Source organism: Bos indicus x Bos taurus, chromosome 6 (assembly GCF_003369695.1).
Source record: "Bos indicus x Bos taurus breed Angus x Brahman F1 hybrid chromosome 6, Bos_hybrid_MaternalHap_v2.0, whole genome shotgun sequence".
NCBI lineage: Eukaryota > Metazoa > Chordata > Mammalia > Artiodactyla > Bovidae > Bos > Bos indicus x Bos taurus.
Window position 1 is genome coordinate 59,974,141 of NC_040081.1, and position 14,853 is coordinate 59,988,993.

The 14,853-nt window shown below is 44.3% G+C and overlaps 1 protein-coding gene across 17 annotated transcripts in view; it reads right to left on the bottom strand.

Moving 5' to 3' along the window:
- APBB2 (amyloid beta precursor protein binding family B member 2) overlaps positions 1 to 14,853 on the bottom strand; it is a 384,146-nt gene that overhangs the window by 93,940 nt on the left and 275,353 nt on the right. The window lies entirely within an intron of this gene.

Genomic DNA, 14,853 nt, shown 5'->3' on the forward strand with positions numbered 1-14,853 from the left:
GGGCCCTGGGGACCTGGAACCCAGCCACCTCATTTTACAAACAAGTAAACTCGAGTCCCGGGAGTGCTGCAGAGCTGCTGCTGACAAGAATGAGCTTCTGCCTTGTGGGGGGAGTAGTGGGCATGGAAGGTCGTTCGTCAAAGTCTTCCTTAGTCACGACCATTTGCTGAGATGGTCCCTGACCAACTGGCAGCAGAGTGCAATGCAAAGATGAAGGGAGTGTGAGCAGATGCTCTTCCAAGTCATTTACAGCAATTCAAGAAGAAAAAAGAGTTCTAAGTAGTTGTTTTAAAGGCTTTGCTTAAAATTAACTCTATTGAATTCATAGAGTAGGAATGTATGTACACAGAGCTGAAAAATTAAAATGGAGCAAATTTCCAGCAAAGACCAGCAAAAACCAAAGTAGGCTTTTAAAGGCTGAAAACCTACTCCCAGAGATGACAACATATCTGAGGAACAGATGTATCTAGGACTACAGCCAAGACGGACAGACCAAAAGGACTTCTTGTGGCCCCTCCTCACAAGCGGGTAACATGCCAGTGTCTCAAGTAACTCAGATTATGTCCTGTGAGTGTGGGGACACAAGGGAAGAGGGGGCCTTAAGGAGCCCTGTAACTTCAGAAACTGGAAACCACTCTAGGATTCACCCTGGTGATCACACAAAATAACCATGGGGGGCCCAGAGAATGTTGCAGGGCAATGGATCCCCAAAATTCTAAGAGGAGACGTGACTCTGCAGACTGGATGCTGTCACAAAGCTTTGAGATGGTAGTAAGAAAGATGACAGAGACTCACAGATAGGAGCAGAGAGGAGTTCCTGGTGGGAAAGGACAGGAGGAGGGAGAGAGAACTTCGCATTATTCAGGGACCCAGCCTCGGGGTCTGGGGACCCCAGGTCTCCACAGCTCCTGATGTTGCCCAAAGCTTATTATGCCATCTGTGTGACAGTGCAGCTGTGCCCCCTGAATGGACCTGGGGTGGAGGTCCAGTGATTTGGGCCAGAGACTGCTGGTCCAAGTTCAAGGAGAAGACTCATCAACAAACTCAGCTCCCTCTTTCCTGGGTTTCCACTGTAGAAACAGTAGCTCATCTCTTAATGCTCTGCTGTTCTTTGATTTAATGCCCCAGTAGCCTCTGAGCCTTGTTTTCAGAGCCAAACTGAAAACTCTGCTTGTCCCTTTTGCTTGATGGATGAGGCCCATCAAGGGGTAGTGACTCACCCAGGGTCTCCCAGCCCATGAGTGGCAGGTATGGGTAGGCAATGGGGTCTTCTGATTCTCCCCCTTGCCACCTCCCCCAGGAGCCACCTGAGATGAGACCCCTGTGTGTGCTTTTTCTCATCTCCCACAATGCCTAGGTAAGTGCCACACACATCAGCAGCACTTAATATCTGTTGATTCATTTTTTTCTTCTAATGAGAAGATGCAGGGTCTCCTAAAAAATGTCACTAAAACTAACTAAAGCAATATAAATTATAAAGAAAGGTGAAGGAAGTCTGCATTAATTTTTTAAGAGAAGAATGAGAAAAGCTATGGAGAAGTAGCTGGAAAAGTGTTGGGGAAGATGCAACCCAAAGTCCTCCTTCTACATAGGCCATCAAGTAATGAGCAGGTGCTCTGGAATGACAAGAATCTGGAGAGAGGGAATGATGAACTTTTTTTTTTAAATTCTATAGTTTGTGATTGTGCTTTTTTAAAAAATAAATCTATTTTTAATTGGAGGATAATTGCTTTACAATACTGTGTTGGTTTCTGCCATATATCAACATGAATCAGCCATAGGTATACATATGTCCCCTCCCTCTTGCACCTCCCTCCCACCCCTCTAGGTCACAGAGCACCTGATTTGAGCTCCCTGCATCATATAGCAAATTCCCACTGGCTATCTATTTTACATATGGTAACGTATATGTTTCGATGCTACTCTCTCAATTCATCCCACCCTCTCCTTCCTCCAGGCTTTGCTTGTGGCTCAGCTGGTAAAGAATCTCCTGCAGTGTGGGAGACCTGGGTTTGATCCCTGGGTTGGGAAGATCTCCTGGAGAAGGGGATGGCTACCCACTCCAGTATTCTGACCTGGAGAATCCATGGGGTCACAAAGAGTCAGATGTGACTGAGCAACTTTCACTTTCGCTTTTTTCTCCTTTCCCCACTGTGTCCACAGTCTGTTCTTTATTTCTGCATCTCCACTGCTGCTGTACAAACAGTTTATCAGTACCATCTTTCTAGATTCCATATATAAGTGTTAATACACGATATTTGTTTTTCTCTTTCTGACTTACTTCACTCTGTATAATAGGGCGTGGAGAAAAGGAAACCCTCTTGCATTTCTGGTGGGAATATAAATTGATACAGCCACTATGGAGAACAGTATGGAGATTTCTTAGAAAAATTAGGAATGAAACTACCATATGGAGCTTCCCGGGTGGTCAAGCGGTTAAGAATTCACCTTCCAACACAGAGGACATGGGTTTGATCCCTGATCCCAGAAGATCTCATATGCCATGGAGCAAATAAGCCTGTGCATCACAGCTACTGAGCCCACACGCCCTAGAGCCTGCTCTGCAACAAGAGAAGCCACCACACCGAGAAGTCTGCCTGCTGCAATTAGAGGGTAGCCCCTGTTCACCACAACTAGAGAAGGCCCACGGGCAGCAGCAAAGACCCAGTGCAGCCAAAAGAAAGAAAGAAAACACATTACTGTATGAGCCAACAATCCCACTACTGGGCACATACCCTGAGAAAACCATAACTGAAAAAGATACATGTACCCCAATGTTCACTGCAGCACTATCTATAATAGCTAGGATATGGAAGCAACCTAGATGCCTATCGACAGATAAATGGATAAAGAAGTCGTGGTACATATATACACACACAGTGGAATATTACTCAGCCATAAAAAGGAACACATTTGAGTGAGTTGTAACGAGGTAGATGAACTTCTCAACATAAAGGGATAAAACAAGGAAACTCTACCAAGGAGGTTGTGGGCTCTTCACCCCCGGGGCAAAGTTTTAAAAGCAGGATGTTGGATTAACTGTCCCGAGTGATGTTCCTGTTTCAACAGAGATGACCACCTTAGAGGTGCTATCTAAGTTATGATTCTGCATGCAAAATGCAACCTCTTTGAAACTTATTCCCAACAATACATGAGAACCTCAACTGTCCCACTTCTCAAATTGCTTTGGGAAGAGTCTTTACATCTTGAAGGAGAAGAAGGTAGTTCCACTTAAGCACATAAAAGAGGACACAAAATAAAATGTTTCTCTCTTGATAATCTCTTCACTTATTAACAATGTGGAGGGCCCCAGTGCTGGCAAAATCACATTACCTTAACTCTACACAGCTTCCTCTGGGGAAAACGGGGACCAGCTTCAACTAGCACACCCCCACCCCGCCAGTACGAAGTGAGCGCTGGTACGCGCTCATCTTGGCAGACGTGAACCTTCCACAGAGAGAGGTCTGCAAAGAACTCCAGAGGAACACGGAGGTTCTGCATAAATGTGATGCAAAAAAAAAAAAACTATGGGCCAATGGTGAATTTCTGAGCTTCCTGTGTCAATTCCCACCCCCACCCCCGCCCCCCATGTGTTTAATAAGTTTAAAAAAAGATTTTGGGGAAAATGTTTTATAGGTGCTACATTATTTATCTACACTTATCTTGTGGACAATATAAGTGCTTTAATGCTGTTAACGGCAGCAGGCCAGACTCCAGGCCAGACTCTGCTGCAATCCCCCACTTTTTGGCAGTCTTTGTAAATTCTGAAATCACTGCCAATGCTGGGGAGAAGTAGCAATCACGGAAGGAACAATCTAGAGTTTCCTGTAAAAGGAGGGCAACTCTGATGTCAATAATACAGAGAACCTTGGAATTTTTGTTTCTGCTTTGTTTTAAAGCTAATCTAAAGCTCCTGGTGGCTGAAGCCCAGAGCTTTTCAACCAGAACTCAGAGGTCTGAGACCAACCTCAGGCTTGGCTTCTCCCTGGGCATTGCCAAGAGAAGACTCTCATCACTGAACTCAAGTCACTGCCATCTGGGCTGAACCGCTGAGGGATTCTGAATTGATGCAGAATTTACATAAATGTGCCTTAACATACAGAAGAAGGGGAGAGTAATATGCTGTGTGTAAAGTGAGAAATCACACACATACACACACAACTATAACCAGTTAAAAAACTGTTTCAGGATTTGTCTATTAAATGAGGCACCACACACTCAACCTTGACACAGAGGAAACTCTTTATTCCTATTGTCACTGTCTCCTTTCTGAAAATTAGATTAAAAAATCCCTCATATAACTTGTATAAGCTGGTACTGTCTGCATTTTCATTAATAACCAGTGTGTTACCAGACATTATTTGTTTTATTTTCTAAAGTCTGAAAAAACGAAAGTAATCCTGCTTCACTTAAGCTACGACACGCTATAATATGCCATTTGCTAAAATGATTCCCAAACCAGTCGGATTAGAGAGGGAGGGGGGGTGGCCTAAAGATGGCATGCTTGGGACTGGGCTCAGCCCCTCACTGCCTCTAGCTGACGGGACCTACCCAGCAGCAAAAACGAGTAATTCACCATGACTGATGGGTCTGTGGGAACCATTACACCAGAATTTTCTAAAGAAACTCTTGGAAGACCAAAATCACATGTCATATACATCAAAGCATTTCTATAACATCTTACTTGGTCTTCATAGTAACACTATGAGTTTCCCAGACTAGGCATTAGCGCCATCCCACTTTACATATGAGATAAGTGATGTCCAGAGAGGTTAACAAAGTCACACAATAGTATTGGGGCCAGAACCCGGGTATTCTCGCTCCCATTTCATACCCTTTCCCCTTGGCACATGGCCCTACATTAGGGACAAAGGCTATGGCTGTTCTTTCCTCTTCGGTCATTCACTGGGAGTCAGGTGCTTCGACAATCCACTAAAACGCACACACACACACACACACACAATAATTTTTTTCCTCTCAATCTTCCAATGGCATGCTTGCAAGGCCACGGGAAGGCCCACCTGCATGAGAGGAAGCACAGCCCAGAAGTGAAAAGCTTGGTCTCTGAAGCCAGGCTGCCCGGGTTCACATCTCAGCTCTGCCATTTATCAGCTGTGGAACTGTGGGCAGGATTCTGTGCCTCAGTTTCAACTAAATATAGGAGAAATGGAACACAGCTCATAGGGCTTGCGGGAAGCAGGCTCTGGAAGCAGGATGTGGGTGTCGCAACTGCCTTTCACAGAGGAGCTAGATGAGCCTGAAAGACAGGAAACAAGCTTTTTCTGACTTTAGCCCCAAACCACCTTGGTATATGTGTACCCCATAGACACTAAGCATGAATTTGAGCAAGCTCTGGGAGTTGGTGATCGACAGAGAAGCCTGGCGTGCTGCAGTCCATGGGCTCGCAAAGAGAAGGACAGGACTGAGCGACTGAACTGAACTGATACACACTAAATGATCAATGAACATCAGCAACCATCACTGGTATTATCAGAACACAGGCTTTAGAGTCGGCTTCAATCAGGTTCAAATTCATCCACAGAATAGATTCGTCATTTTAGGAAAGTGACCTGGGGTCTCTGAATCTCAATTTGCTCATCCATAAGATGGGAGGAACAATGTCACCCTCCTTTGCAGGGCTGCTCCGAGAATCAGATGGCCTGCCGCAAGTAAAGTGCCCAGCAGTGTGCCCAGCACAGGGCTGGAGCCAGAGCTGTCAGCTACCTTCTCCTCCCACCCTCTACCGTTGCCAAACGATCAAAGTCTACGTTGGGTATCCATTCGTTTCATTGTTTCCACAGCTCAACCAAAACGTGCCAGACATGGATTAGAATACCTGCAGCAGGAGAGAGGTCTTCTTTATAGGGTATTTTATTTACTAAGTGGCATTGCCTCATAGCATTAGGTGAAGAGGAAAAACTGACATTTTCTATAAAACAAGCTCTAGGTTGCTATCGCTCTCATTTGAACTCACAGCTCTGACAAAATCACAGCTCTCAGAAAGGCTTTTTGAGAAATCATATATTCTGGCTTCTAGGGGCTGTGTGTCATTTACAATAGGCCAACATTTCAGCTTTGTTAGAGACAGGGGTAGTATGCTGGTGAAACCGACCACTGGGAATGTGGCTGGAGCAGAAAAGTGGGCCTCAGGTGGGGCCCTGTGTCCCCTTCTTGAGCAGCAGGTCTGCTGAGAATGAGCGACTCTGAAGGAACCCGAAGGGACACCTTTCTGCTCTGTGCCCACAGGAGGTGGGCTGCAGCATTGTCTGGCTGGAGATCTGGGTTAAGAACGTGCTGGTTCAGTTTTACTGAAGTGATTCTCAGTCTGAGGATTTCTTAAGGTCAAATCGAATTATTTTTAAATAGTCAAAAATTGAGTTATATAATTGATATATAACCTTATGTAAGCTTAAGGAACAGCATGCTGATACATTAGTATACTTGAGTAAGATCACCACCGTGGTGTTCACTAACCCCTCTATCACATCCCATTTTTATCATTTCTCTTTTTTGGTGGAACAACCAAGACCTAGTCTCTTAGCAACTTTGACATTTTCCATACAGTATTTTGACTATAATCGCGACACTGTATTGGAGCTCCAGGATTTATTTACCTCCCAGCTGCAGGTAAACATCTCCCATTTCCCTCTTCTCCAGCCCCTGGCAACCACCAGGGGCTACTCGGTTTCTATGAGCTCAGCTTTTTTAGATTCCACATAGAAGAGACGTCATACAGTATTTGTCTTTCTCTTAGTGTAACACCCTTAAGGCCCACTCACATTGTCACAAGTGACAAGCTGAATACTATTCCGTTGCATAGATATACTACATCTTCTTCATCCATCTGCTGATGGACACATAACGCTGTTAAACTATTTACAGATTATGCTTAGTGAACTGATCTCAAATGTCTCCTTCAACACAAAGCAACTGAAATTCCACTTATAGCTGCAAATTATCTCTCCCTTCTTTAAGTTCAGTAACATCGTAACTGTCATTCTTAAATGAGACTACCACTGTCTCTGCTATTATCTTCTTTTGCTCCCCTCCTCAATCTGATTGACTATATCATCTTGCACAGCACAGTTGTTGACTAAGTATAGCGTATACAGAACGACTGGATGGGTGACTTGGTTGCAGACAATTTGAGGGTTGTCACCGTTGGTGTCAATTTAAGAGACCGAAAATACCGAGCCTGACTATTAAAACCATTTCCTTAAAAGCACCAGAACCTGGAGCAGAGAAAGATCTCAGTCTTTGATTCTTGTGGCTTCATACTCTGATGAGATTTTAAATAGGAGGAAGGAGAGTGAGAGAACAGTGTGGCTTAGTTAAAACGCCTCAGTGTCTGAATCATTCTAACAGTGCTCTAGGAGGAACCACTGTTTCTTTGTCAATTTCATTAACTGAAAATAAATAAGAAATGGCTGCAGTACTCCATCAATACTGGCACCAGCATTAAGTCCTGGGAAGATAATGCCCAGTACCTGTTGCTTGGAATGCTAGCTTCAGGACCCCTAGGTCCCGAGCAGCTGGCTCTCCCTGGAAGGCCCTGCTGGAAGAAGGCAGTGCTGCTGCTGCTGCTGCTGCTCTTTCTGCTGGAGGCTGTTCAGCTCTGTGACCACCCGCAACCCAGAATTCTTGACCAGGATCTCACGGGGCCAGGACGCCCACCTCTGCCACTGCTGCTGGGGGCCGCCCATCAGCTCACTTGCCTCCTTCCTTCAGGAAGAAGAGGAAGTCTGCCTCTCCTTAATTAGCCTTCCAGGCACCTGCCCACTGCAGGGCACAGCTGCCAGCAGTGGGATAACAATGCAGTTCGTTTCAACAGCGCCTTTCAAAACCCAGGGTTCACACGGCTGCCAATTCCTCGACTGCTCATTCAGGCAAGTGAAGTGACCAGAAGTTAATAAGGGAAAAGGAGCCGTGGTTCTGCTGGAAACACAGCATTATGCGTGGTCATGTTGGCAAATAAAGGGAGGAAAACAGTTGTAGAAACACAAAAGCTGTCCTCTGGGCTGGGAGACAAAATGAGTACTGAAGGCCACTGGCTCAGTGTCCAAGAGGCAGCGAGTGTCGCTCTGCTCAGCAGAAAATCATGCTGGTCCACAGTCAGGAGCCTGGCTTGAGTCCTGCTCTCCCCAGACCAGCTACACACTCCTGGGCAGATGACGCGGCCTCTCTGTGCTCCGTCCACCTCTCCTAAGGCTTAATGAGATGGTCCTTGTTTTCTCTTTGTGAATGTCAACCTGAAAGCCATTTCATTTGGCCAGGACTTGGTATGTTCATCATTGGCTCTGTGCCTTGGTTTCTTGATTCAACTGTGTTGACAGCCATACCCTTCACTCAGGGCATTTTCACCGAATGACTAAAACATGAGAATGACATCTGTCATAGACTGTATTTCCCAAAGATGTCAGTGATAAAGGTCCCCCGTCCCACATGCTCTTAGCAGTGTGACCATGACATTCTCCTTGAAGAGGTGGAGTCCGTGTTTCCACCACTGGGTCTGGGCTGTGACTGCTCTGATCCACAGAGTACGGTGGAAGTGATATGGGGCTGTTTCCTGAAACAGCCTCATCTCACCTGCTGGCTTCAGCTTCCTACTCCTTGGAAGCCAGACACCACATGAGAAGTATACCTGCCTACCCAAAGACCACCACTTTGTGAGAACTCCAAGCCCCATGGAGAGGCTCTGGAGGATGAGATGCCACATGAAGAGAGACAGCGGCCTAGAAACACTGAGCTACCAGGCACGTGAGTGAAGAAGCCATCTTGGAAGTGGATTCTCCAGTCTCACCTGCTCCCAGATGCCTCCATGTGGGTTAAAAAGGAACTGCACCACTGAGCCCTTCCCAAATTCCTGAATCCACCAAATTTGTTTCATGAGCGAAGTAGTTGTCTTAAGCTACCATGTTTTGGTATAGTTTATTATACATAATAGAGTTTTGCCAAGAAAATGCACTGGTCATAACAAACACCCTCTTCCAACAACATAAGAGAAGACTCTATACATGGACATCACCAGGTGGTCAACACCGAAATCAGACTGATTATATTCTTTGCAGCCAAAGATGGAGAAGATCTATACAGTCAGCAAAAACAAGACCAGGAGCTGACTGTGGCTCAGACCATGAACTCCTTATTGCCAAATTCAGATTTAAATTGAAGAAAGTAGGGAAAACCACTAGACCATTCAGGTATGATCTAAATCAAATCCCTTATGATTATACAGTGGAAGTGAGAAATAGATTTAAGGGCCTAGATCTGATAGATAGAGTGCCTGATGAACTATGGGATGAGGTTCGTGACATTGTACAGGAGACAGGGATCAAGACCATCCCCATGGAAAAGAAATGCAAAAAAGCAAAATGGCTGTCTGGGGAGGCCTTACAAATAGCTGTGAAAAGAAGAGAAGCGAAAAGCAAAGGAGAAAAGAAAAGATATAAACATCTGAATGCAGAGTTCCAAAGAATAGCAAGAAGAGATAAGAAAGCCTTATTCAGAGATCAATGCAAAGAAATAGAGGAAAACAACAGAATGGGAAAGACTAGAGATCTCTTCAAGAAAATCAGAGATAACAAAGGAATATTTCATGCAAAGATGGGCTCGATAAAGGACAGAAATGGTATGGACATAACAGAAGCATTAAGAAGAGATGGCAAGAATACACAGAAGAACTGTACAAAAAAGATCTTCATGACCCAGATAATCACGATGGTGTGATCACTGACCTAGAGCCAGACATCCTGGAATGTGAAGTCAAATGGGCCTTAGAAAGCATCACTACGAACAAAGCTAGTGGAGGTGATGGAATTCCAGTTGAGCTATTGCAAATCCTGGAAGATGATGCTGTGAAAGTGCTGCACTCAATATGCCAGCAAATTTGGAAAACTCAGCAGTGGCCACAGGACTGGAAAAGGTCTGTTTTCATTCCAATCCCAAAGAAAGGCAATGCCAAAGAATGCTCAAACTACCACACAATTGCACTCATCTCACACGCTAGTAAAGTCATGCTCAAAATTCTCCAAGCCAGGCTTCAGCAATATGTGAACCGTGAGCTTCCTGATGTTCAAGCTGGTTTTAGAAAAGGCAGAGGAACCAGAGATCAAATTGCCAACATGCGCTGGATCATGGAAAAAGCAAGAGAGTTCCAGAAAAGCATCTATTTCTGCTTTATTGACTATGCCAAAGGCTTTGACTGTGTGGATCACAATAAACTGTGGAAAATTCTGAAAGAGATGGGAATACCAGACCACCTGATCTGCCTCTTGAGAAATGTGTATGCAGGTCAGGGAGCAACAGTTAAAACTGGACATGGAACAACAGACTGGTTCCAAATAGGAAAAGGAGTATGTCAAGGCTATATATTGTCACCCTGTTTTTTTAACTTCTATGCAGAGTACATCATGAGAAACGCTGGACTGGAGGAAACACAAGCTGGAATCAAGATTGCCGGGAGAAATATCAATAACCTCAGATATGCAGATGACACCACCCTTATGGCAGAAAGTGAAGAGGAACTAAAAAGCCTCTTGATGAGAGTGAAAGTGGAGAGTGAAAAAGTTGGCTTAAAGCTCAATGTTCAGAGAACGAAGATCATGGCATCTGGTCCCATCACTTCATGGGAAATAGATGGGGAAACAATGGAAACAGTGTCAGACTTTATTTTTGTGGGCTTCAAAATCACTGCAGATGGTGACTGCAGCCATGAAATTAAAAGACGCTTACTCCTTGGAAGGAAAGTTATGACCAACCTAGATAGCATATTCAAAAAACAGAGACATTGCCAACAAAGGTTCATCTAGTCAAGGCTATGGTTTTTCCTGTGGTCATGTATGGATGTGAGAGTTTGACTGTGAAGAAAGCTGAGCACTGAAGAATTGATGCTTTTGAACTGTGGTGTTGGAGAAGACTCTTGGGAGTCCCTTGGACTGCAAGGAGATCCAACCAGTCCATTCTGAAGGAGATCAGCCCTGGGATTTCTTTGGAAGGAATGATGCTAAAGCTGAAACTCCAGTACTTTGGCCACCTCATGCGAAGAGTTGACTCATTGGAAAAGACTCTGATGATGTTGGGAGGGATTGGGGGCAAGAGAAGGGAACGACAGAGGATGAGATGGCTGGATGGCATCACTGACTCGATGGACGTGAGTCTGAGTGAACTCTGGGAGTTGGTGATGGACAGGGAGGCATGGCGTGCTGCATGGGGTCGCAAAGAGTCAGACACGACTGAGCGACGGATCTGATCTGATTACACATGTACATAGGAAAATATAGCAGAAACAACTGTTATCTGCAGTACTGGACAAATATAGATGGTCTCATTTTAAGACCTGTTCCTAGAAGCATTTGCTGAAAATCAACACAAAATTACACATGAAATTATTTTTTAATCTTCTGCATTTACATTTAAATTCTGGAGGATTTTCCTAGTGGTCCAGTGGTTAAGAAAATCCACCTGCCAATGCAGGGGTCATGGGTTCGATCCCTGGTCTACTGAGCTCGCATGCTGCAACTGCTGAGGCCCATGCTCCGCATCAACAGAAGGAAAAGCCATTGCAAGGAGAAGCCCATGGACAACTAGAGTAGCCCCTGCTTGCTGCAACTAAAGAGAGCCCTCATGCAGCAACAAAGACCCAGTGTGGCCATAAATAAATCAATAAATCTGGGGAGAGAATCAGCAAATCCCATTGCAATCCAAGTACACTCATTGGTTTAGGCCTCATTTCCTTCTGGAAAGCCACATAAGCCATCCTTACTACCAGCCAGGGTAGATGTCCCTGGCAGAGCATCCATCCATGGCACTAGAGCTCAGCACTGACTTTGCCTGTTTGCTGTCTGCCCCTTGAAGGCAGGGGTCATAGCCACTCCTCCTTGTAAGAGCTCAGTCACAATGGCTAATGCAGAAAGTATGACTGAGATAGTTCTAACCACTTGACATATTATCTTATGTTTGTCTCAGTTCACTTAATGTTTGCCATAGCTTTGTGGGGTAGGCACTGTTATCACTCCCACTCTCCAGATAAGGAAACTGGGGCACAGAGAGGCTAAGTACCTTGCCCAACGTTACCCAGCTAAGTAAGCAGCAGAGTTTGGCTTTGAACCCAAATAGCTGGGGTCCCGAGTCCATGCTCTTGGCCATTATAACACACGACTTCTCCTTTAATATTCAGGATTCAATAAATGTTTTTGACTCAATTAATGAGTCAACAACAGAAATCAAACCCAAGCTTCTCACACAGATGAGGATTTCTGAAAGAAAAAAACCAGTGCCATGTGAACAAAAATCAATTCTAAGAACTATACACAGACATAAAAAATCCCATATAAATGCTAAGTAATGATAACGAATTTGCTACAAAGACCAAAAATAAACCTGAATGAGAAAAGATACTCCCTACCCTTCCTGTTTATCTATTAGTGCTAATCTAGTCAGTAGCCACTAATATAATTACTTCGGGAAAATCTATTCTAATAGGAACCAAGGGAGGACACAGATAAATAAAGCTCACGTACAAATACTGGCATCTCAAGTTCATTCACCGTTCATTTCTGAAAGTATCTCTACCAGACCTACTGATCTGTTATCATCTCTTCCCTCTTTGTCTCCATCTGGGCCAGGGTATAACAAAAGAGGAAGGAGACAAGCAAAGCTTTCACAAAAAGCAATGCCTGGGAAAAACACCCCTGATACACTGAGAACTGGCTGCAAGTGGCCATGACTGAACTGGGAGGTCCTGGATACAAAGACTGCAGAGGATGCATGAACATAAAGCCTTGTTGATCAGATTTCAAACTTTTTACTGTTGCTACTTGACAGCATGTTGTGTACAGACCAGCAGCATCAGCAGCACGCTAGAGCTTAGCAGAATTGCAGTACCTTGCAGTCTGGCCACAGGACAACTGAATTCGAATTTGCCAACGTGGGCAGAAAAGTTTGAAAGCACTGAAAAGGACTGGACCATGTGAATGTGGGGGACGGTGGAAAGGAAGGGAGGGGGTCTGTCCTGAAGCAGTGACCCTCCGGGTCCCTCTACCCTGCCTCACCTCCAATATTCCTGCTATCTCCGTTCCAAATGTCACACAGCCAGTGACCGTAAAGCTGACGGAAATGGTCACTGGGAGTGGGCAGACACCAACTCAGACTTTGTGGAGTCAAATGCAACAAACCTTGAGTCCCAGTTCCACAGGTTACTGGCTGTGATAAAAGAATTATTTAACCTGTTTGAAGCATGAATTTCTCACCTGTAATACACAGGAAATAACCATGGTGCCTTGCATTTGCAGGAACATTGCATGTTAGTGCAGGGCGCAGGAGGAGAGTGAGGTCAGAAAAGGGAGCCAGCCCTGCCTCCAACCCTCCAACCCAGCCCTCTCTCTGGACCTGGAGACAGAGCAGACGGAACTATTTCATCTCCAGATGCCAGAGATCAGGACTGCTCAGATCTCAGAACCAGACTTCATTCCTCAGAACCAGAAGTGACTTAATAACACATTCATTTTACAGCCAAGGAAGCTGAAACCCAGATAATTTAATGTTTGGGACAATACCATCTTCCTTACCCGGTTCCTTTGTCGTGGATGCCCAAGAGCAGTGTTTTAAATGCAGATCTAATTACTTCTCCTCACAAATATCCTGAAAATGATCTGTTATACACTCAAAGAAGACAGCAGGATGGGGTGATCAGAGGCCCAGGAGACCGCCTTCGAATACCATCTCCACCACTGATTGTGTGACCCTAGTAAAGTTAAGTACTAAAAATTTCTGGAGCTTACCTTTTCACCTGTAAAGGAGGCCCATCAGATCATCTTTAATGTCATTTCTAGCTACAAGCATCACTGACTCAATGGACATGAATTCGAGCAAGCTCCAGGAGATGGTGAAGGACAGGGAAGCTTGGCATGCTGCAGTCCATGGGGTCGCAAAGAGTCGGACACGACTGAGCGACCCAACAAGCTACAAGCAATTCAGTCCAAATGAAATGCCAGTTTCTCTACAGATGTAATTTTCAATACTGTCCACAAGATGGCAGAACACTTCCTTTACAGAAGTCCAGCATAGGGACACAAAGGGAAGAAATTCTAAGGAATTAGTACGTATTTTTCAAAGCATTCAGTTTTCAACAGTTTAATTATAACTGGATTTATCTTAGTGTTACTCATTCTAGTCAAGCATTTGGCCAGCAATAAGCCATATGCCATGAAAAGGAAAGTTTCAAAGGGTTAAATTAGGATTTTAAGGTATGAAAGGAGGATGAGCACAGGGGTAGACTGCGGAATTATGTAAATTTATAAGTGCAAGCGACCTGGTCACCCAAATATGACAAGAAACTGCCTTCTTGACAAATGAAGCACAAAAGGCAGTTATCTACAAAATGTTTGGATATACAAACATTTAAAAAACATTTTCACATAAAGAATCTGAAAAAGAATAGATACATGTATAACTATTGAGTCACTTTGCTGTATACCTGAAACTCACACAGCACTGTTAATCAATGATACTCCAATATAAAATGAAAAGTTTAAGAAAAGCATTTTCACATGGAAAAGTGACACAAAATAGACAAAGAAAAAATAATGAGATTACAAACCAAGTTTTGAATTTAAAAATGCAGAGAGATTAAACACGCTGTGCTGTCCTGAAACCAAAGAAAGACCTAGAAGAATGACTGGTAAAATCAGAATAGATTTTAGTTAAGAGTCTTGTTATTCCGTTTTGACAAGGGCACTACGGTTAAGTAAAAGAAAGGGAAGCTGGGTGATGGGAATATAGGAACTCTCTGCACTATCTTTGCCACTTTTCTGTATATCTCAAGTTATCCCAAACTAAAGTTTTCATTTTAAAAAT